Consider the following 23,796-nt stretch of genomic DNA (forward strand, 5'->3'; position numbering starts at 1 on the left):
AGATTGTGCTGCAGAAGAGGTCTAATAAAACCAAGACACAAAAGAATCATAAAGAGGAAAGTATAAATAAATAAACATTTTAGTATTGCTTCTCAATAGCGAATTTGTTAAAAACTGCGACACTCATAATGTTAACACGAGGAACAAACATAAACTTGTTATGCCAACAACTCGGTTACTGAATGTATACCTATATGTTTTGGTAACTCACCGCAATAATAAACTCGTTAGAATAATTCACATGACCGCGACTGTGATACAGTTTACAATTTAGCGTTCTCATACGAACGATATGCCATTGTGTACTTCACGTGGTTAGTAAATATTGACATTCGATGTATTGTCTTATACCGATGCGCAAAGGTCAAAGACACTGCAGTTTAATTGGATGATGTACGGAAGGAAATTCGTTGCTACTTTCACACCGGCGAATCGGGCGGATCTATATCGTTACGAACTTATTTATCATTGATAGAAGCATTTGCTAGAAACTGTCATAACCATAATGTAAAAAAAAATATTGAAGTAGGCGTTACTTTGCGGAAATCCATAATTGTTTCGCCTCTACACTAGGTATTCTCAGGACGTGTTGTCTCGTCAAAATCTGGCACGAGCGGACGAAGGCGTAAACACGTGTCGACTGTCGAATTGTTTAAAGACAAATATTGGCGGAATTAACTCCAAAGAAAACTCAAATTATTTGTATAACCATAATGTGTTAAAGTTAGCCTGGAACAAACATAAACTTATAATGCCTACTACTCGGCTAAGTCGAGCGATGTTTATACTTAATATAATATGCTTTTACAACAAGATTACAGAAAATGTTCAAAACAAATGTATCACGAAATTCACAATTCACAATTGTTAAAAAACGTTTGTGTGGTAAAGGTTACTATTACAAAAATTACTTTCCTAATTATATTACAGATTGGGAATGGAGCGACCCCCCTCAGGCTATTAAATAATACATTTTATTGTACGATATTGCATTGTAACGATATTATACTAAAACAAAAGAAGCGTTCGGTGCTCTCTTATGTAATCTTTTGCGGTAGTGACAATTTGTGTCTTACCTCGCTAGATCGCTACGCTCTTGATCGAAAGGTCGTGTTTGACATCAAAAAGCGGCAAATTTCTGACAATTTTTCGTTATCTCTCTCTGTTACAAGTCATTCGGGACACGGGATCTTAGAGCAGTGTAAGGCTCCTTTGCACAGGATGCCGGCTAGTTTATAGGTGCCACTACGTCGCCTTTTCCTACCGTGAATCAGTAATGTGTAAGCGATATTGTGTTTCGGCCCGAAAGGCGCCGTAGCTAGAGAAATTACTGGGCAAATGAGACTTAACATCTTATGTCTCAAGGTGATGAGCGCAACTGTAGTGCCGCTCAGAATTTTTGGGTTTTTCATGAATCCTGAGCGGCACTGGCTAGGCGTTTCAGCTACCATCAGTTGATTGTCTTGCTCGTCTCGTCCGTTATAGTGTTTAAAAAAAAGTCAGGAGCACTATGCACGAGACTCCTACAGCAGATTTTATTTAGTCAGTGCATATCATTGATGATCTTCCACGCAGTGTACCTTCCACTTTACCCTAGAGGACGAGACGGCTTATGGAATGGCTGCCACGATATGTCCGCAAAAAGCGAGTGTACAGAACCGTAGTATAGCACAGAGTTTGACATCTAGTTCCGATTCGTTTGTGGTCCACGATTCAGGAAACTCCAATAAGTTCTCCAGTATCAAATCACCAGAGTTTAGGTGTAGACGTAGTAAATAGCCGTTGAAGCTAAAACAATGCCTAAAGCGTACATTTTAAGGTGTATAATTTCAAATCAAACTACGTTTGTCGGCCTGAGACTTAAAGATGGATTAATAATAGCGTTGATAGCTTCTCTTGTGAGTCATGTTGACAGCGTGCGGTTCGCGTGAGGAAAGCTACGTGTTAGGGTCCCTCCCGGTCGCAGTGTGACTCGTGTCCCGAGAGGGTCCCGGAGGAATGATCGCAGCGGGGTGGCAAGCCGCCAGCGGTACCGGTAGCGCGGCAGTGGGCCGGTCAGTCACCGTTAAGCAGTCGCGCTGTTCACTCGTTTCTGTCTGTCCGCCCAGCCATTGTCACGACAAACACTTCCCTGTCGCCCGTGTACTTTACACCGGCTTGCGTGTTAAATGTGCTTCTGATTTTCAGTGGATTGTGACCGTGTAAAGTGAAGTAAAGAGTGACTTGACTTTTTTGTGATTTTTTTACGGATTTTTCTGGTGATGCAACAATCTGCACTTCATTAAGCTCTGGTGATTATTCAAGTTCGATTACTTACAGTTCAATTCATCATTAATTATTTTTAATAGTTTCACTCTGAATTGTATTAAAGATCAAACATTAATTTATATTTATAATGTATCTTAGAAACTTGTTGTTGTTTACAATTCGCAACTTTTAATTTAATTTGTAATCTCGTGTTTACGCTAAGATTAAGCCTATTGTTTACAGAATAATTTCTTTAATTTTAACTGAAGTGTTATGCTTATATCTGATACAAATTATTTTCTCGTTTGAATTGTAAATAGTAAGAGACAATAGAATAATATACGAGCGACAAGAGTTGGTTAAAGTTGCTTTGAACTAGAAAATCCTATTAACATCTTTCATAGCTGGACAGTGTTTATGTGGACAACTTATGTGGTAAAAGTTTAAAAGTTTCTAGTAATATTTCTATATCTTTTTATATTTTCACGGAAATATAATATATATATCTATTAACATTCCATATATACCACACATTACGTTGATTTTTTTTTATGGAACAGAAGCATAATCGAGCGTACGGGTCACCTGATGTTAAATGATCACTGCGCCCACATTCTCTTGCAATTTGCAAAGAATTTTAGAAAGATGCACGTGCTTTTTATGTGGTATCGTCCTGGAAACACTGCACAAGAAAGTTCATTCTACAGCTTGGTTGTACGTAGAAGAAAGTTCCTTGAAAACCGCACTGTGGAGGAACGACACATATATTACAAACTATACGAGAAAAAGTCGCGAGATGAACTTATAGTGTGTTATGGTTGCTCATAACATTACAGTGGCGCTCAGCTTCTTCAATAACCCAGAGTTCTAAACGGGATTGCATTTGTTCTCTTCACCTTAAAACAAAAGCTAAGTCTCATTTGCCCAATAATTTCGCGTGTTACTGCGCCCTTCAAACTAAAAAACACATAAATGTGCTCGCATATTACTGCTTCACTGTGAGCAAAACGCTTTTTTTATTTACACATTTTTTTTATGACAATAAGGGACGAGACGAGCAGGACGTTCAGCTGATAGTCATTGCTAAGCTCTGCCTGCGCTTGTCGCCTTGAGACATAAGATGTTAAGTCTCATTTGCCCAGTAATTTAACTAGCTACGGCGCCCTTCAGACCGAAACACAATAATGCTTACACATTACTGCTTCACGAGAGAAATAGGCGTCGAAGGCATGAAATAATATAAATATAATGTATACGTTTAAATAAAACGCGTGTAGTTGTTTCACATTACATTCGGCTTATGCGTAAAGGTTATATTCTTACTATTATTTTATTTAGTACCCCATGCTCTTGCTCTATTAATAGTAATAAATTAATTAATAGTAAAAATGTTAATACAAAACATAATAGAAAGTTACAGTTACAATTAATTACACGCGTTTTAATCCTTTAAAAAGTATTTATAGTGATTTGCTTATACATACTTATAAACTTTGACTTGTATTATATATATTTTTTTTAATTCAACCAGAGAGACGCTTACGAGAGACACCATAAATATTACACGCACTTTTCACGTAGGCAGGATATGTTTGTTCGTTTGTTACAAACGTACAGTTCGTGAAGTGTGGATTGCACGTTTTGGTTTCAGTTTTTAAATCTGTACGTACAGACTATCCAAATGATTTGAGTTTTCTTTAGAGTTAATTCCGCCAATATTTGTCCTTAAACAATTCGACCCGTGTTTCGCCTCTAGACGAGGCATCCTCAGGACGTGTTATCTCGCCAAAATCTGGCACGAGACTAGGACAAATATTGGCGGAATTAACACTAAAGAAAACTCAAATAATTTGGATAATTATGGATTTCCGCAAAGTAACGCCTACTTCAATAAATTTTAGTACAGGTCTAGTCAAACTTTAAGTTAACGATTTATGGTGTTTTAAGTCTAGACAGATGTGGTCATAAATAGAATGGTCATACAGTGGAGCCTATATCTGCCGTGAAGCAGTAATGTGTAAGCATTACTGTGTTTCAGTCTGAAGGGCGCCGTAGTTATTGAAATTACTGGGCTAATGAAACTTATGTCTTAATGTTACAAACGTAAATGCGGTGTCTCTTAAGGCCTGAATTAATTTTGAATACCGAAAATTCACTTTAGTTCCGTTTTTCTCGAAATTTATATAACCAGGGGTTCTTTTTATTTGTTATTTTTTATGGATTTTATGGTTCAGCCTTGTGTTGTTTTACTGGATTGCATTATTTTTAAAATATATACTTAATATGTTGAAGCTTTTGTGTAATTAGAATGTGTTTGAATTGTATTTTTGGTCATTGACGTACGTTGACGAGCAATCTATTGATTTTATGTCAATAAAATATTTTTTTCTTAGACTTTAAAAAAATATTTTAGTGTATGTTATAATTTGTCGGATGGTTCTTGTACTCTCAGTTTTTACAAATCACATGTTGTAACTAAAAAAATCATAAATTGACATCGAAATATTTAGTGTAAACTTAAGTGTTCGCTTAATATTACACCGAGTAACATAATATTTGTTTCAAAAATGCAACAAAGACTATAATAATATTAATTAATTCATTATTTTGTCATCGTTTAAATACGACTCGTAGTCTAGCCGTAGCCGGCTAACTGTTTAAAGAAGGTGGTAAATTGGTTAATTAATCTGTATATATTTACGTAAAATTTTATATAAAATAATTTGCCGACCCCTATAGTCCAGTGGTTATTGACGCTCCTTATTGAGCGGTCCCAGGTTTGAATTCCGGTAGGCATACTTATGTATATGATAAAAATGGATGTTTTTTCCGAATCATGCATGCTTATTTGAATTTAGTTTATGTAATTATATCGTATTAAATATTCATTGTATTGTAACCCATAGCACAGGAAAGCCTAGTTTGGGGCAAGATTATTTTTAAAATTTCCAATATAAGTAATATTTATATTATTATTTATTTAATTTACTCAAAGATTGTTATTTCAGATACAACTTAAATCCATTTTCGCTCATCCCTCAGAGATGATGGAAAAAGGCTGAAAGGATAACCGTGCTGTCATCAAATAAAAATGTAAGTCTTATTTATTTCTTTAGCTCTTTGTCATTTTCTCCGAAGAGGTCTTACTATATTACAGATGCTTTCTGTAACCCAGCTCTTGGAATCATATAACTTTACTTTAGTATAGAACTGTTCATTTATAATGTAAGTTTTTCGATTTAGATATTTTTCGATATTGTAGCTTTAATAGCTGTTGTTTTCCCTTTTTAACCGACTTCCAAAAGGAGGAGGTTTTCAATTCAATCGGTATTTTTTTTATGTATGTACACCGATTACTCAGAGATTCATGATCCGATTTACGTAATTCTTTAACTAAAAATTTTCACATAGTTTGGCCCAGTAGTGACTTAAAACCTATCAATAGGTAGCACATATAAATAATAGTATTTTATTAATATTAAAGGTTTGGTTTATTTGCATAAGAGGTGTATTAAATCAAATTATTAGGTATTTGATACTTTTCAGTTTTTGAAGTCGATTTTTTTAAACGTAGTTTTTTTTTTTTTTATGTAAACGTTTTTACACTTGACTCACTTCTTCAGAATTTATTAACAAATGTTAGTTTCATAAATTATGTGAAGCAATATGTTTTTTAAGAATAATATTTGATTGTTGTTGTTTTTCGCTTTGAGTTAGTTTTAGTCACAGACGTATTGTCACTAACATGTGAAATTATAATTTAAGAATTACAATGTTTACAAAAAATAATGAGATTATTTTGTAGGTTAATATAAAATGCAATACAACGTTAGATAAAAATATTAATTTGAGTATAGACTTAAAATTACCTCCGCACTATAAATAAAATAAAATAAAACCTTTTATTCCCTTACAAAAAAAAAAACTGATTTTTATTGTTAGTAACCTTAATTTAAGTCTAAAATTAGAAGAATTAAAAATGAGAAAAGTTTTATGACAGTAAGTTTTTGTTGGTTTCTTAATAATTAATATTTTAATTACTAGTAATACTAGTACTCTTTGGGTGAAGGCCTCCTCCATTTTCTTCAATATTGGCCAGTCTTTGCACTATACTAAAATATTTAAAATACATTCAGTATATTAATGTTTCTGAATACCCCCTTAAAAGTCAATGTATGAACATTTCTTACTTCCGACGTTCTGTTTTGAATGAGGTATCCTGCTGTATTTTTGTTTATTCTGGTATTTTTATAAATATTTATAATTTATTTATAATAATTTTTATACTGGTTCGTGTCTCTGTAGGATAATAAGAGATTTTTTTATGTATGTAGTGTTATTTATTAATTCATGTGTAAATAATTATTTTTTTAAAGTCAACCACTATCGAAAAAGGCTCCCACTGAAAACCAGCGCTGCAGCTTGCTGCAGCATGATGCTCAGTGGAAGACCTATATTTGGTCACACGTGACATATATATTTAGAATATATTTTTGTTTTTTTTTTACTTATTAGTGTAATTATGCTTATTAATTTAATTAGTTTTAAAGTTTATTGTAGTGTTGTGACTAAATAAAAAACAATCTTTATTTCTTTCAAAAAGACAGTTTTCTTGTAGGTCGTCATAGCTGAATGAAGTTCAAAGAAGTGAAATGTTAATTAATTCCTTATTTCAAAAGATTACACTGATTATGAAATACAGCGGAATATAACCCAATTATTATTTTCCTTTATCGCCGATCATTTACAGGTTCGGCGTTTCAAAAACATTTATATAATATCATATGCGCAAATAAGTAATTAAAAACAATTCTTTTTTACTATTATAAAAACTTACATGTGATGTTAGAGAGATTTTCTAGAAACCAAACCAAAACAGAAATTCTATCCAATTTTTCTTGCAATCATAGACTTAATACTTACCAACTACAACAAATGGACGTTGTAGTTACAAGTTAGAAAAGAAAAGTGAATTTATTTTCACTGTAACCGATTTTTATTCAGAAGTCGTAAACAGTCAGCCACGCTTGGCATTAGCTCCTTTGTATTTTTTATAATAATTTTATAATTAAAATAATATAATGACACATTTTAACACAATTTTTTCCCCAAACTAGGCATAACCTGTACCATGAGTACAACAATATATTTAATACAATAGGTCTACTTACTTACGCATTTTTTAATGATAATAAGGTACGAGACGAGCAGGAGGTTCAGCTGATTGTGATTGATACGCCCGGCCCATTACAATGCAGTGCGGTTCAGGATTTTCGGAAAACTCCAAAAATACTGGGGGCACTACAATTGCGCTCGTCACCTTGATACATAAGATTTTAAGTCTCATTTTCCCAGTAATTTGACTAGCTACGGCCCCCTTCAGACCGAAACACAATAATGTTTACACATTACTGCTACACGTCAGAAATAGGCGCCGTTGTGGTACCCATAATCTAGCCAGCATCCTGTGCAAAGGAGCCTCCCACTGGTAGAAAAGATCATACATAAATTTTTAATTATCCACAAACGCTAACGGACACATTCACAAATCAAAATTGGTCACTCATTATTGGGATGTCAGTTCGTCTATACTTAAGTATTTTCTAAGTATATGGGTGCAAAATACTTTTCCAATATAAGCAAAAAAAAGTGTAATAACACACGCCCCCGCTAAGCAATACGGAAGATCGGCAAGACTTATCTGGTCATTACCCCGTAAACACTGACATAAATAGACTTATTCACTTGTACTTTAATACCTTATTCGTTACTTCTTAGAAACTCATTATCATATTTACGTCAACCTATTTTTGTAACATACTTACGTATTGAAATACATTTCAAATGAAGATACAAATAGATATTCTTATAAATTTATTTTTTTCTATGAAGATGTTTTGGACTTTCACGATGTTATTACAAAAAACAATGAAAATACGGCACGAGAAAGCAGGACGTTCAGCTGATGGTAATTGATACGCCCTGCCCATTACAATGCAGTGCAATTTAAACATGGCTTAGACACGTGTTTTGTTAGACTGTACTATAACAACCTAACCTAGCTAGGACAAACGCCAGTAACCTAAAAATAATGACCTCTAAAATGGAGTTAATCTTTTTCTATTACAAAACAATGTTTAGCTTGTGTTTAACTAAAACGTCGCTAAGCACGACATAAACTGAAGTGTACAGGAACAGTCAAAGAAATGGAACTCATTTTTTGTCAGCTGTCATCTATCTGTCATCATATTATAATATAAGTCTTTTCTGAATTTGATCTTCTATACGTGTTTAAATATAGGCAATGTCTAAAGATTGTAGAACGCTAAACAACAGATACACACATAACTTTTTTTTAAACAAGAGCTTAATGAATGTTTGACTTTTTTGGAAGAACTCAGGGTATGTTCCGATATGCACTGCGAGCACCGCACAGTGCTATCACTGTACAAAAATACGTTCCATTATGGACTGCCAGTATACTGCCGCAGTACCCTAGGGAAATATAATTATGACGTCATAAGTCGCTGCTGTATTCTACTGTGAGCACTGGCGTTTTCGAGGTAAGGTACTTTGATCACATGATCAGTCAAAACCACTCAAGTGCCTAACGTTTTATAAACAATACCTCCAGTTTAATCCCAAATATTTTTAATTTGACAGTACTCCAACAACAGTTTTTTTTAATGAACTAGAAAACTTTAATACACTCATTTGAATGGTGCGTCAAAAAATTAGGCTGACAGTATACGCGGGATTGCGTTCCATTTGAAATATAACTGGCTATAAAGGAACGGCTTCACAGTATACTAAATTTACGTCACACTGTACAGTGGTCGCAGTGCATATCGGAACATACAGTCAGTGTTCATTACTCACGTAATCTACCGAAGGGTTAAAGCCGACGAAATAAAACATGCCCGTTTCGAGGTTTAGCTCCTGGTACTAACTAATGTCAATATTGCATTGTATTTGTATGATATTATAGAAAACATTAAACTTTATTTCGAACGAAGTATTTTACGTAAGAAAATTTGTAAGCCTGTTTTTTGGGGACAAGTACCATTTGTAAAATTTCGAGTTCATTTAATAAAATTGTCTGTAATTATTTTAAGTATTGGTACGTAGGTAGTTATTTCCATTTAATCTTTTGCACATCATATACACTTAAATGAAGTTGAAGTGTCTGTTTGTCACATTTTAATGTCACAAATATTTACCAAATTAAAAATATTTAACCGGTTTTATATAAGCTTGCCAATTATAACAATTTTCCTTTGCGCTTGGTGTGCAGATATCATTTTAAAATTGCATAGAGAGTATGTAATTTTTTCCTATGGTTATACTGCGAAAACTAATGAACCGATGAGAATAATACTTAAAGTATAAAATGTAGTTTACCAGTCGGAGGCTCTTTTGCACAGGAAGCCGGCTAGATTATGGGTACAAAAACGGCGCCTATTTCTGCCGTGAAGCAGTAATGTGTAAACATGACTGTGTTTCGGTCTGAAGGGTGCCGTAGCTAGTGAAATTACTGGGCAAATGAGACTTAACATCTTATGTTTCAAGGTGACGAGCGCAATTGTGGTGCCGCTCATAATTTTTGGGTTTTTCAAGAATCCTGAGCGGCACTGCATTGTATTGGGTGGTACTTATTACCATCAGCTGAGCGTCCTGCTCGTCTCGTCCCTTATTTTCATAAAAAAAACATGCAGCGTGTTTCGGAGAAGGTTTTAGTATATGACACGTTAGTAATTACGTGCACGGAACCTATGTTTTTAAACTAAGAAATACCTACATATTCGAAATACAAATAATTCACTCAATGATATTTCATACAATTACCCCGCGTCCGGTATATGTTTCAGTGTAAAATTAATAATATTATATATCAGTTCCAACGTTTCCTATCGTCACAAACGAAATTTTAAAATTGTCGTCAGCAATATTTAATGATAAATTCGAGCTAATAATACTTTGCATCTTTTAAATAGTATTTAAATGTGCGATCGCTTTAATCGGTGAAATTAACACATAAAATAATATTTTGTGTCTTATATTCACACAGTACGGGTACTTAGTTAAGTGGGACTTACACATAGTGCATTGCGGCCGGTATAATTTTATCCGCGGATGTAAAACACGCGTAATGGCAGAAATTATTTTTAATCGTGGTCCCAGCGTATTGTTGCAGTTCCAATATGGATGGCGTGGTTTATGAGGTGCTTCACCTGTGTTATATAGGTCATTTAGCAATGTTCCGGCAACGATTACGACTCTGCGGTCTTACGTCTAATTTTAATGCTTTATTACCAGCATTATTTAAACCAGTACTATTCTGAAATCAGGTTTTTTGGATGAAAAGACAAATATAGCAATTACAGTACAATATTGTATATTTTTTTAAAAAGAGCGCAAAAAAGATTGCTGGGAGACTCTCTTGCACCAATTCTTCTCTCTAAGATTATGCTATTTGTTTCCGAAGCGGTAGTAGTATCTAGTGTATTGAAGATGACATCAAAAAGAATTCTATAGGAATCAATTTTGAGAAAATAAACGTCTTTTATGCCTTTTAAATTATTTCAATATATTTTTAATCTTTTTAAGTAATTGTTACTGTTAATAATCCAAGAGTTGGTTAATTTTCAAAAATATTTTATATTAGAGTGTCAGGACATTTACTTTAAAAAAAACGAGTATTTAAATTAAATAATTTAAAAAAATAATGCGTATTTTCTATTTAGTATGAGCCAAGTATCCCCGCAGGCTGTGAATCCAATTAAATGTCGGGAAAAATAAGTAGGTGGGTAACTGATACGAGACAGATATATATCCGCATTTTGATCTTTTTATTCTCATGACTAAATCTATTTTTATTTGGATAGTTACACCAACAACACATCACTTACATTTAAATGTAACTGTAAATTATACAATTAAAATGTAGCTTTCACACACAAACTAATGTTAAATCACAGTTACAATTACCCGCATTATAATCCCTTAAAAAGGGTTTTATTTAAATGTGTAACACTCACGTTAAATGAACAAAATACTAAGATCTTAATAATTCAATGCAGTCGGTTTTAGAACTAATAAGAAACTCCCAGCACACCTTTTAAATTATAGAATTACAAAATTGCTTAGCCCACTTAATATGATACCATACAATTTTAGGTAAGGAATGCATGATTATATTCTCTACTAGCGAACCCGCATAGCATCTTATACTCACGTGTTAAAGTTGAAAAATTGGTCCAGCCGTTAGTAGGTGTTAACTAATATAATAAAATTAACATAAAATAATATAATTAAAATAACTAAAGAATTATATATGGACTAAATTGGGAATCTAATCCAATCTCAAATTCACTGAAAAACCCAGAAAATCAACAAAATTGGTCAAGCCGTTTTAGAGGTAGTTAATTGTGAAACCATTCTCGAATCCACTTGAACATACACAACAAAATTCATTCAAATCGGTCGAGCCGTCTAGGAGGAGTTCACTGCTAACAAATGTACAGAAGAATTATATATATAATGATAATTTGATATGCTATAGTAATAATTATTTTTCTTAAATTAGTGCTCAGTGAGTCCTAGTATATTATATAATTTTTTATTTTAAAATTAAACTATATTTACACATTATTTGAGTGAATTTGTGTTCCTATAAATAACAAAATTTTATCAAATTTTATCAAAGCTTAATGACAAATGATCGTTAGCTATTCCAAACAAAATACGATTAGGAAAATGTAAAAAATATTACGAATACTGAATATAATACATACATTAGAGTGATTTATCGCCTCACGCTTCAAAGCCTTCAGACTGTTCTCGTTTCAGGAGGTCACCGGCCGCTGGTGAACTCTATGTTCGATCTGTGACACAGCCTTTTTGGCTTCCCGAAAACCCACCGACATATAATATGTATCCGGGCAGAACTACCGTAACTTAAAACTGTATATTGTTTAGATCTGTTCTCGATTTGACGACCATATAGCCGAATGGTTAGTGACCCTGACTAATAATATAGAAGTCCCGGGTTCGAATCCCGGTAGGTGCAATCATTTATATGTTGGATATGAATGTTTGTTTCTGAGTCATGGATGTTTATATGTATTTATGTATGTTTCAGTACGTGTATTGTATTAAATATATCGTTGTCTTGTACCCATAGTAGAGGCTATGCCTAGTTTGGGGCAAGATAATTTATGTTATTATATTACCAGTGGGAGGCTCCTTTGCACAGGATGCCGGCTAGATTATGGGTACCACAACGGCGCCTATTTCTGCCGTGAAGCAGTAATGTGTAAGCATTACTGTGTTTCGGTCTGAAGGGCGCCGTAGCTAGTGAAATTACTGGGCAAATGAGACTTAATATCTTGTCTCAAGGTGACAGGCGCAGTTGTAGTGCCGCTCAGAATTTTTGGGGGTTTCAAGAATCCTAAGCGGCACTGAATTGTAATGGTCAAGGCGTATCAATTACCATCAGCTGAACGTCCTGCTCGCCTTGTCCCTTATTTTCATAAAAAAAAAATGTAAAAGTATGTCAATATTATCAAATTTTTAATACGCTTTTGATGTAATTTTTACAATTAAGCTGTGTTAAAGTTTGCACAATATAATTATATTTATAAGACTTTGGGCTTGTATCACAACCGAAATCACTGGGATAATAAACGAAATACACGATTCAAACAGAAATCTATTGTATTAATAATATGTTGTAATTAAAAAGCGGCCAAGTGCGAGTCGGACTCTCCCATGAAGGGTTCCGTAGCATCAAGTAACATAATATAAAAGTATTGTTAGTTCGTTGTATTTTTATATTTGATTTGTTTGAATGAAAGGTAAATTGCGGTATACGATTTATGACGTATTAAAAAAAACAACTTACTATATTTCATTCAAACCAATTTTCGGTGGAAGTTTGCATGGTAATGTACATCATATATTTTTTTGAATTTTATCATTCTCGTATTTAAGAAGTTACAGGGGACACACCTTTTTCCCACTTTGGAAGTGTCTCTCGCGCAAACTATTCAGGCTAGACAAAAATATATTTAGAAACTTCGATATAGTTTATATCCATAGATATCCCACACGTGTGGGTTTGATTAAAAAAAATATTTTCTCTTCTAACTAACCCCCAAAATTTATTGTTTTTTTTTGATGGACAGACAGACATACAGACAAACATGACGAATCCACAAGGGTTCCCTTTTTTTGCCATTCTAAAGAAGAAGTTAAGTAAGAAGTGAAGTTAAGTCCATTTAGTAAAGGTTTATTTTAATTTGATTGTTTCTTTATTTTGCTTAATGATACTTTTGAATCGTTTAATTAATGAATTTTTACGTATTAATTTCTTTGGCATTCATAAGTGTGATTTTGATCCAAGTGAATAAATGTTTTTTTTTCTGGTCTTTCTTTCTTACTTCTGTGGGTTACGGAGACAGACACCGATCAAAATCCATATTAAAGCCTGCATTATCATGTACGAGTATTTTAAAGTTTATCTCATTGAATAATGTCCACTTTATCAACATATTAAACATAAAAAAATATATTTACAGAATAATACTTTATAACAGAGAGCCAAGGATTATAAGATTGTTTGATGAAATTTACAAAAGCTTTAAATAATTTTCAAATTGCTAATACAGTTATCATTCAATTTGCTAGAGAAAAATTTTGATTAGAGCTCCCGCCTTCGGTCGTGTCAATGTTCGTCAAAAGTATATAGGTCAAACGTGGGCGCCTCTCTGTCTGTAGTTTTCACGAAAGGGCACCGCAAAACCGCTACATATTTAAAAAATAAAATAAAATAAGGCAAGAGACGAGCGTTCAACGGATGGTAAGTTATACGCCGTGCCCATTACAATGCCGCTCAGGATTATTGAAAAACCCAAAAATACTGAGCGGCACTACAACTGTGCTTAACCTTATGACATAAGATGTCAAGTCGCATTTGCAGAGTAATTTCACTAGCTACGGCGCACTTCAGACCGAAACAGAAATAGGCACCGTTGTGGTACCCATAATCTAGCGGGCATCCGGTGCAAAGGAGCCTCCCACTGGAAAATAAATAAATAAAGTAATAATTGCCCTGTTTAAACTAGTTTGAAAAACCGGAAGCATGCTACTATCCCATCGTTTGCTACTATTATTGCGAGCATAGTCTTTCTAACTGGTTTATGAAATAAGTTATTTGGAAGGGTTAAATAAGAAATTTGTCACTTTTGTTGCGATTGCAAATTTTTGATTGACATGTATTGTTTGGCTTCATATTGTTGGTCTAACGATCTGTCATTGATATCTTTAACGGTATTTTTCATGAGAAAATGATATGATATATTTATGGTTATGGTTTCGATAATAGAGAGAATAAGAGATAATAAGAGAATCTAATGAAGAAAATTGATACATTTAAAAAAAGAATACAATGCAAGCCGCGAAAAAAATTTGTAACGTTTATGAACCTAATGCTACTAAAATAATGTCACTTAAAGTAGCACTAACGGCCGTTCCCAATATACTATCTACAGATAGAGATAAATTACTACCTTCTACTGTCTGTTATTAGGTGTCAATAATCTGAAGCTGTCCCAATATACCCGATGAGTCATTCTTATCGCCTTAACTTGGGACGCGTGAATTGAAATTTCCATACAAACATCTATCGCTGGTAAGCTATACGTCGTCCTATTGACAGACAGCGTGTACGGATAAGGTGAGTTACCGTCGAAAAGTTTATTGGGACATAAAAGTCAACTATAGTTACGATTTATATCTCAAGTAAGAGATAGACTGAATATTGTGAACGCCCGTAAGTTGGTATAAGCTCTTTCAATCCGGGAATTTTGATGTCAAAAATATATCTCGAAAAAAATGGCCGTGTTACGCCATTCTTGAAAATATGGAGCAATATTATCTTAAAATATGGGGCAATATTATCTTAAAATATTGGGCAATATTATCTTTCGCAGTGAGCTGAAAAATCTCAAATTATTTAATAACTAGCTGACCGTACAGACGCATCGGAAATGTGTAAAAAAATATTGAAATAAAAATGAAACAAAAACGTATTTCTGAATGTTTTTATAATATGTAGTAATAAAATGATACGGATTAATATACTATTTGTGTAAACAGCTCTTAAATCTTTGCTGCTTTACAATTATTGCCAATCTTTAAAAATATTAAAATGGATATAGTATGTTATAGAGATAGGAATATGTCATCGCGGACTTTTCTGTAGACTTATATTAGATACACAATTCCATCAAAATTTTTTTTTTATATCTCAATGGTCTTAGACAGCGTATTTGTTGAAAGCTCTCAGATGCCTAATTTTTTCCGACACGCACGTAAATACCCTATAAAATATTTTGCATTGTATCCTAATATTACATGAAATACCCAACTATCCCAATATAAACGATGGCAACACAACCTTGCCTTTGTTACACCATTCAGGGCTGAGTTCTCTAGCATGTAGTACAATGTTGAGCGGCCTTTCTGTATAATAAAATAAACAAACAGTTCCATATACATATATAATAGAAACTTCCATAAATGTACAATTGCTTTGATCGCCTAGATACTACCATTAAATTATGATAATACTGAGCTGCTCTTACGATATTATTGTTTAAAAAAAGCACACACATGTAGATATATTTTATTTCCTTCTCAGCATATATATCTGCCGTGAAGCAGTAATGTGTAAGCATTACTGTGTTTCGGTCTGAAGGGCGCCGTAGCTAGTGAAATTACTGGGCAAATGAGACTTAACATCTTAGTCTCAAGGTGACGAGCGCAATTGTGGTGCCGGTCAGAATTTTTGAGTTTTTCAAGAATCCTGAGCGGCACTGCATTGTAATGGGCAGGGCGTATCAATTACCATCAGCTGAATGTCCTGCTCGTCTCGTCCCTTATTATCATAAAAAAAAAAAATACATTAAAGCTTAGAAAGCGTGGAGCCTCCTGGCTCAAGCATTCTTTATATGCTTATAAGCTGGTTTTTTGCCATTTTTTATATATAGTATATTTATTTTACTAAATCCAAATCAATTAGGGCCTATTTTTTTTCATTACATAAGGGGCGAGGCGAGCAGGACGTTCAGCTGCTGGTAATTGATACGCCCTGCCCATTACAATGCAGTGCCTCAGGATTACTGAATAACCCAAAAACTCTGAGCGGCAATACGACATAGGATGTTGTCTCATTTGCCCAGTAATTTCTCTAGCGACGGCTACGGCTTCCTTCATGTGAAAAATTATTTAGCCGCGTTGGGCACTTTTTGATAGGGGAAAATCTTATAGGTTCGCGTCACCGACATGCTCATGACTGGCGCACGCGATAAATAAATAATTAAAAAAAATTACATAAATAAATATAGTTAAACACTTTTTGGATAGGTGAAATCTCGTGAGTTCGCTTCACCGAAATGCTTATAGCAGTATATCTGTAGCTATACAACTGACGTATTGTGAAACATCAGTGCTGTGTATATCTTATAAGTGGAATAGAATGGGTTTAGTGAAAAGTTCAATGTGAATATACAATATGTTTGATTAATTATTAAGTTTTATAAATAAATTGAAATTAATAATTTAATTGTTTTTAAACTTTATGAAATTTCAAATTTCAATACTAAATGATATAAGTTTTCACTTCTATCGACAACTGTCGCTATAACTGCCAATATTTATATACTACCAGTGGGAGGCTCCTTTGAACAGGATGCCGGCTTGATTATGGGTACCACAACGGCGCCTATTTCTACCGTGAAGCAGTAATGTGTAAACGTTATTGTGTTTCGGTCTGAAGGGCCCTAGCTAGTGAAATTACTGGTCAAATGAGACTTAACATCTTATGTTTCAAGGTGACGAGCGCAATTATTGTAGTGCTGCTCAGAATTTTTGGTCTTTTCAAGTTTACTGAGCGGCGCTGCATTGTAATGGGCAGGGCGTAAAAAATATTTTTTATAATCTATGCCTAAATGTGAAAATATCCTCGACATAACAAACGCCATATCTACACGAGAAACCATTGATATTTATTTGATAGAGTTCACTAATGACTTTCCCTTTTACAGTCTTTGATAAGATATTTAAATTAAATTATTACATGCAACCTCAACACACCATGAAGCGGTAAACTCTTAACCTCATTTGTTAGTAAACTGCATTATAATACGGCTAATAATAAATATCGTATCATGCGATGTACGTTGTTACATTGACGTTACTCGATCTTTGGTCGGGTTATATCGATGTGGTTGGCTGCTGTGCGCTTGCGCATAGGCAAAAGGGAAAGTACTTGTTTCCTGATTACACGGAAGCGTTCAGACTATACTTGTGTTGTGTTTAGATTATAAATAATGACCGTCGATAAATAGTTTACAGACAATAAAAACCGACATCGATAAATAGTTTACAGATACTAAAATGGTCTCTTGTTCTGTCTGTACAGTTAAATAGTCCTAACTAATATTATAAACACGATTATGAGGTTGTAAAGATTGCATGTCTTAACTACTCACCTGATCGACATGAAATTTTGGGCGTTGTCAAGTGTACAAAAGAGAATATAGTGTAAGTTTAACCCGAAATTCGTGCCTTAGTTAGGGTTATTCAATAGACCCGAAAGAAAATAGAAACTTTATAAACGATACCACTTATTAAGAACTCTTTCATGCTGGCGTAAAAAAAATCAATAAGTTTCTTGCGTTCATAAGGCGTTATGCGTGAAATATATCTTAAAATGTATAAACTTAGTATACTAGCGTAATAGACGAATGCTGTGTGAGAGTGAGATAACTATCTATAACTATAAACAATTGAGTGTCGATTAGTCTCCTGTCAAATTGGACTCCATTTTAATTTTAGTGTTTTTATCGAAATTGTTCTGCGTTTTAGCGGATATTAATTAAATATAACGGGTTTCCTCTATGATGACAGCTGTATCTGTAGTTCCTTCTAGACAATTCTTAGGAAACATTCATCGCGACATAAATTTCGCAATAGCATACCACTTTCACCAATCATCTCGTCATCACCCACAATGTTCCTAGGTAGTCTTAAACAATTGGATTACTTGATAATTAATCACATGTTTCAATAGCACAGCTTGCCTCGTAAATCTAAGTAATGTATTTAATTTACCAGGATGTAGGATAAATAAAGGCTTCTTTTATTTATTTACTAGCTGACCCGACGGACGTTGTTCTGTTCAAAAAAAAAACGAAGTAATTTATTATCTAACCTGGCGGTAAACCTGGTGGTATGCGATCTGTCTCTTACTGACAGTTATTTCAAATAACGTTGGGGCTTAGGTTACATTAAAAAAGTTAAAAGTAGCGGTTAAGTTTTTTAATTTTATTTAAGTTTCTGCGCAATTTCCTGAATGTTTGTTTATGTAAGAACCCTCTACGAAGTATAAGAAAACATGTAAGAAAAGATGAATAAAATCGGTAAAGCCGTTCTCAAGTAATAACTTGAGAACGCAATAGCGTTACCAGAAGAAATAGGGGTTCATTTTTATATATACACATTACTTTCACATTAATATAGGTATACAGTATACTATATTGATCTGGTAGGTGTAACAAATATGGTGTTTTAACAAAGCATTTATAACATTTTTAATATTAGGATATCCTTCCCACCCGATGGTGGGTTCCGATGAATCTCTGGTTCCTGCACAGTGCAGTTTTCAAGGAGATTTTCCACGTAAAACCAAACTATGGAATGAGCTTCCTTGTGCGGTGCTGTTTCCTATAGGCGCGTACACTTTTCTGAAAGGTTGGCAACGGTCCTGTGATTCCTCTACTGATGCAAGAGGATGTGGGCAGCAGTGATCACTTAACATCAGTACGCTTGTTTGTGTATTATATACTAGCTGACCCGACCGACGTTGTTTTGTTTATTATAAAAAAAAAACTCTTGCGGGTGGAATTTCGTAAAATCCTGACCTCTACTCGGTGAAAAGAATATTCCTACTAAATTTCAAGTCTTTAGCTCTAATGGTTCCAGAGATATCGTGATGAATGACTTAATGATGGAAATCTCTTATACGAGTATATATATAGATATATGAGTTTGTAGCGCCTGGTCTTCTCAGGTTTGATGTATATAGGTAATTTCAAATTAGTGGTAGAATATTACGTAAAATAAGTGATTTATGAATGTACTTTGAATAAAATATTTGAATTTGAATAAATGTTACATAAGTATAAGTTACACTGATTCAAAATATGCGAAAAAACACTTTCGAAATAAAACGACTTGATAACCTCCTTTTTTTGAAAACGGTTGAAAATATATTAAAATGGCCATTGTTTCCACACTAAGACAATGGTTATCATATTATCATAAAAACCAGCGAAAACAGGATGTGAGATTTCCACCTGAAAGTTTAAAGAAGAAAGACTCAAGTATGTTTACTAGATCCCTTAAAATTCTATGCTTACGTAATCCCGACTTAAACTTTTTTGATGTTTTCTATTTAGCTTCACAGACACGTTTTACGATGCTTGTTTTAAAATAGATAATATGTAAACAATTATGACAACATTAAAAAAATTATAACTGATTAAATTACTATTATTATCACAGAATTTAAAACAATGTTGAACCAATTATCAACGTATTCAAAACATTAATTACAGCGATGTAGCGTAGAGTGCGATGGAGTAGGAAGTATCCGTTAGAGTGAGACGGATGTAGGTCTGTGAGCTGCGGCTGTGAGCTAAGGACGGTCGTTGCCCCGTCGGCGGCCGCAAGTGAACTCCAAATAAACCGTCCGCGATTATTTGTCGTACGACTAACGTGTATGCAATCGAGCTCAAGTTCCGAGCTAATTAATTACTATAAACCGAGTGTTATGCAGTTTCCGGTACAAAGGTAAGCATTTTTCATATTCAAGGTTGTCTATTTATGTTTTAGTTTCGGTATAAGTTGGCGTCATTATTGTTGAAAATACTTAATGAAATAAATACTATCAGTGTTGTATACCAGTGATTTTTTTGTAGTATTGAAGTTGATAATACTAAATTAATTTTAAATATTATGATACTAGCTTTTACCCGCGACTAGACCGCGATATTTATTAGAACGCTAGAACAAATATTTATTTGTTTCTTATCAAGTGCCTAAATAGGTATAAATTATCATAATGTTATATTCGATAATGACGGAATTTCATACAAACTTCTCCCCCCATTTCAACCCCGCAAAGCCGTTTATTATATCCTCTAACAAGCTCTTGTCTATCTCTGTACTAAATTTCATCAAAACCGGTTCGGTGGTGTGAAGGCGTAAGAAACAAACTTATTATACAAATATATATATATATATACATATACTAATATAATATAAATAATAAAATGGTTATAATCAGACTTCTGTCTCGAGGTGACGAGTGCAGTTGTAGTGCCGCTCACAATTTTTTAATTCAATTTATTTTATTTCAATTACTGCTGAACGTCCTGCTCGTCTCGTCCCATATTTTCATTTACAAAAAAAAAACGTAGTTAAATAACAGCTACTAACTAGAAGGGTTATTGGAGAAGGCCCAGCCCCAAGGGTGTCGTAAGAGATAACGTAGGGCATTTACCAGTGGGAGGTTTCTTTACACAGGATGCCGGCTAGATTATGGGTACCAGAACGGTATTCTGCCGTGAAACAGTAATGTGTAAGCATTATTATTTTTCGATGTATGAGACTTAACATCGTGACACCACTAAACAAGGTGACGAGCGCAATTGTAGTGCCGTTCAGAATTAAAAGGCATAAAAGGCATTTATTTTCTCAAAATTGATTCCTTTAGAATTCTTTTTGATTTCATTTCTTATACTACTAGATACTACTACCGCTTCGGAAACAAATGGCGCTCTGAGAGAGAAGAAGCGGCGCAAGAAACTCTCCCAGCATTCTTTTTTTTGCGCTCTTTTCAATAAAAATATACAATATTGTACAGTCATTTCTATCGCTATAAAATAATCACAATCTAGTCCCAGGCTGTCCGATCATTTAGATATTCAGCAGTGGAGTAATAGGATTTACGACAGAGCTTTTCAAGAATCCTGGCGTATCAAGAGGCATGGCGTTTCAATTACCATCAGCTGAACGTCCTACTCGTCTCGTCCCTTATTGTCATAAAAAAAATGTTCTTGTAGAAGCCCTATCAAATATGTTTTTAATATATTAATAATACGATATCTGAGTCCTTTTGAATCTAATGAGATTTGATTTGTAATATGCGGGCTAAGCCAATGACACAATTGATTGAAATAAAATTGACTCCACCGTCCATATTAACGATACTATACAGCCGTTAGTCACTTTTGTAAAGTACCTACATTCAACTTGACCGTGATTTATTACAAAGTTATCTGTGAGTTGATTGCTTATTATAATAGTCAATTTATTGTGTTACTAAATTAATATATATTTAAATAATATTTTTTATTATGTTTAAAAGATAGGCAGATAATTTAAATAAAAGATCATATTTGGTATTTTTTAAAGTATATTTTCTAAAAATATTTTATAACACTGCGATGCTTATAATATAATATACTCGAACTAAATATTTTAATCAATTTTTAAACGTAAAAAAATATAATCCATTTGAAAACTAATGCCTCAAACTTGAGAAAAAGGGCCGTCAGTTTTTATTACTAAAATTTATATTTTTACTTAAAAAAATATAAATTTATCATCATCAAGAAATTCATTTATGTTATAGTAATCAGTTATGTTTATCACAACGTTGTTTAACAATTCTTTTGAATTTCGTAACACCAGGTACCTGTCCTGTACATGTCTATGTCAATTTCAGGCATCATTTTGTCAAAGAATATCCATAGGCCAACAAAAGAATTACTATCTCAACTTAACCGATTAGTAGGCATAACAAGTTTATGTCTGTTCCTGGTGTTAAAATTATGATTGACGCATTTTATAAAAGTCTTAGCATTCCTGTGTACGTACATACATAACATTATCAAGAATTAATAAAGAGAATGATTAATATGTTTGTTGATTATTAATCGACTCATGAAATCTATGAAGTACTTACAAATTCATACAGAATGTATAAATACATAATCATATTTAATTAAGTGCAGTAAACATGTTTAAACTCTTGAACTCATTCGCTTACACTCAATTTAGCTTGCAATAATAAAATATAATAGCAATTTCTCTCACAATAAACGGTGTGATTGCACGCTTATCGGCGTTTGCGCGTGTGTTACCGATATGTAAAGACCGAGTCATTGTCACACAGTCAATCATGCTGCCCGCTTGTTTACACGCCTTATCAATACGATTGTGCTTGTCTTACAGTGACAGATATGCTACCGGAGACACTGAGATATATGTCTATCTATATCTATCTATATAATAATAAAACTGTAGTCAATGTGTCTGCAAATAAGATATTTTTTCGAAAACCGATTGTTGATAAAGGAACTTAAATAACTGAACAAAAAAAATTAAACCTTTAAAAAATGGCCATCTGTGCTAAATGTATTTATTGTCAGTGATATTCTCTTAGTTATATGCGAACCTTATGTAACATATAACTATGTAAATGTTAATTAAAGTACAAAGAAATAATATTAATGGTTTTTCCTTGCTAAACATTAAAAATCTGTATGTTTATTGTCTATGTTTTTGTATATGCTACTCTCCGGAACTACTGGACAGATTTTCATGAAAGTTTCACGAATATGGTCCCATTCTATCATTCTATGGTTCTATTTTATTCTAGCATTCTAGTTAAGCATTATTTGCATTTTTTATTAATTGTGAGTTGCATATTGCATGTGGTAGTCTTGAAACATTAATAGTCTCAGTAGCCCATTAATGGGCCACCCTTCAAATTCAAAGACAAAAGTGCTTACACTACTTCTAGTCGATAGAAGGCGCCGCTACCCCTCAGCCAAAAGAAAAACTCAATAAAAAAACATATCCTTCGCAAAAAAACGAGTGTGCTTGACTTCATGACTGAAGTCTAACAAAATATTAAATTATTTAATTGTTCAAGAACTAAATGAAATTACGAAATAATTAAGAAAAATCGTTTACGCCACGCTAGAGTTCGTTAGTAACGCATTTACCAGCTTACTCCCCAGATCAAAAAATAACCGTTTGCGTAACGCTAGCGTTCGTTCGTAACGCTCTCGTCACGCATTCACCAGATTACTCTCCAACTCGAACGACCCTAATGTGGTTTATTATTTATAATTTCGCATTTTCATTGTTATCATAAAGTTAGATAATAGTTTAATTTATTTTAGTATTATAATTTTATTAAATGAAAACTTTAAATTTAGATCGCAATTTAATAGTATTCTGGATATAGTTGAAAACAAATAAAGTTATAATCGTTCTACTTTTAAATTCACAAAAAAAGTCAAGGGTGCGTTTTTTTTTTAAATTTAACTTCAAAAAATATCCTTTGGCATTACCTAAATTAAGTATCTCATTTCTCTTTTAGTACCTATTGATTGTCCATTGATAACCTAT

The 23,796-nt window shown here is 33.5% G+C and overlaps 1 protein-coding gene across 1 annotated transcript in view; it reads left to right on the top strand.

Annotated features, from left to right (window-relative positions):
* The first annotated feature begins 2,070 nt into the window (after window positions 1–2,070).
* LOC126971840 (hormone receptor 4) overlaps window positions 2,071–23,796 on the top strand; it is a 136,677-nt gene continuing 114,951 nt past the window's right edge. Inside the window, exons 1-2 of the mRNA XM_050818339.1 lie at window positions 2,071–2,291; window positions 5,256–5,340. The gene's annotated coding sequence lies outside the window, so the exon portion shown is untranslated. The remainder of the gene's footprint in view (window positions 2,292–5,255; window positions 5,341–23,796) is intronic.

Source organism: Leptidea sinapis, chromosome 24 (assembly GCF_905404315.1).
Source record: "Leptidea sinapis chromosome 24, ilLepSina1.1, whole genome shotgun sequence".
NCBI classification, from domain to species: Eukaryota; Metazoa; Arthropoda; class Insecta; order Lepidoptera; family Pieridae; genus Leptidea; species Leptidea sinapis.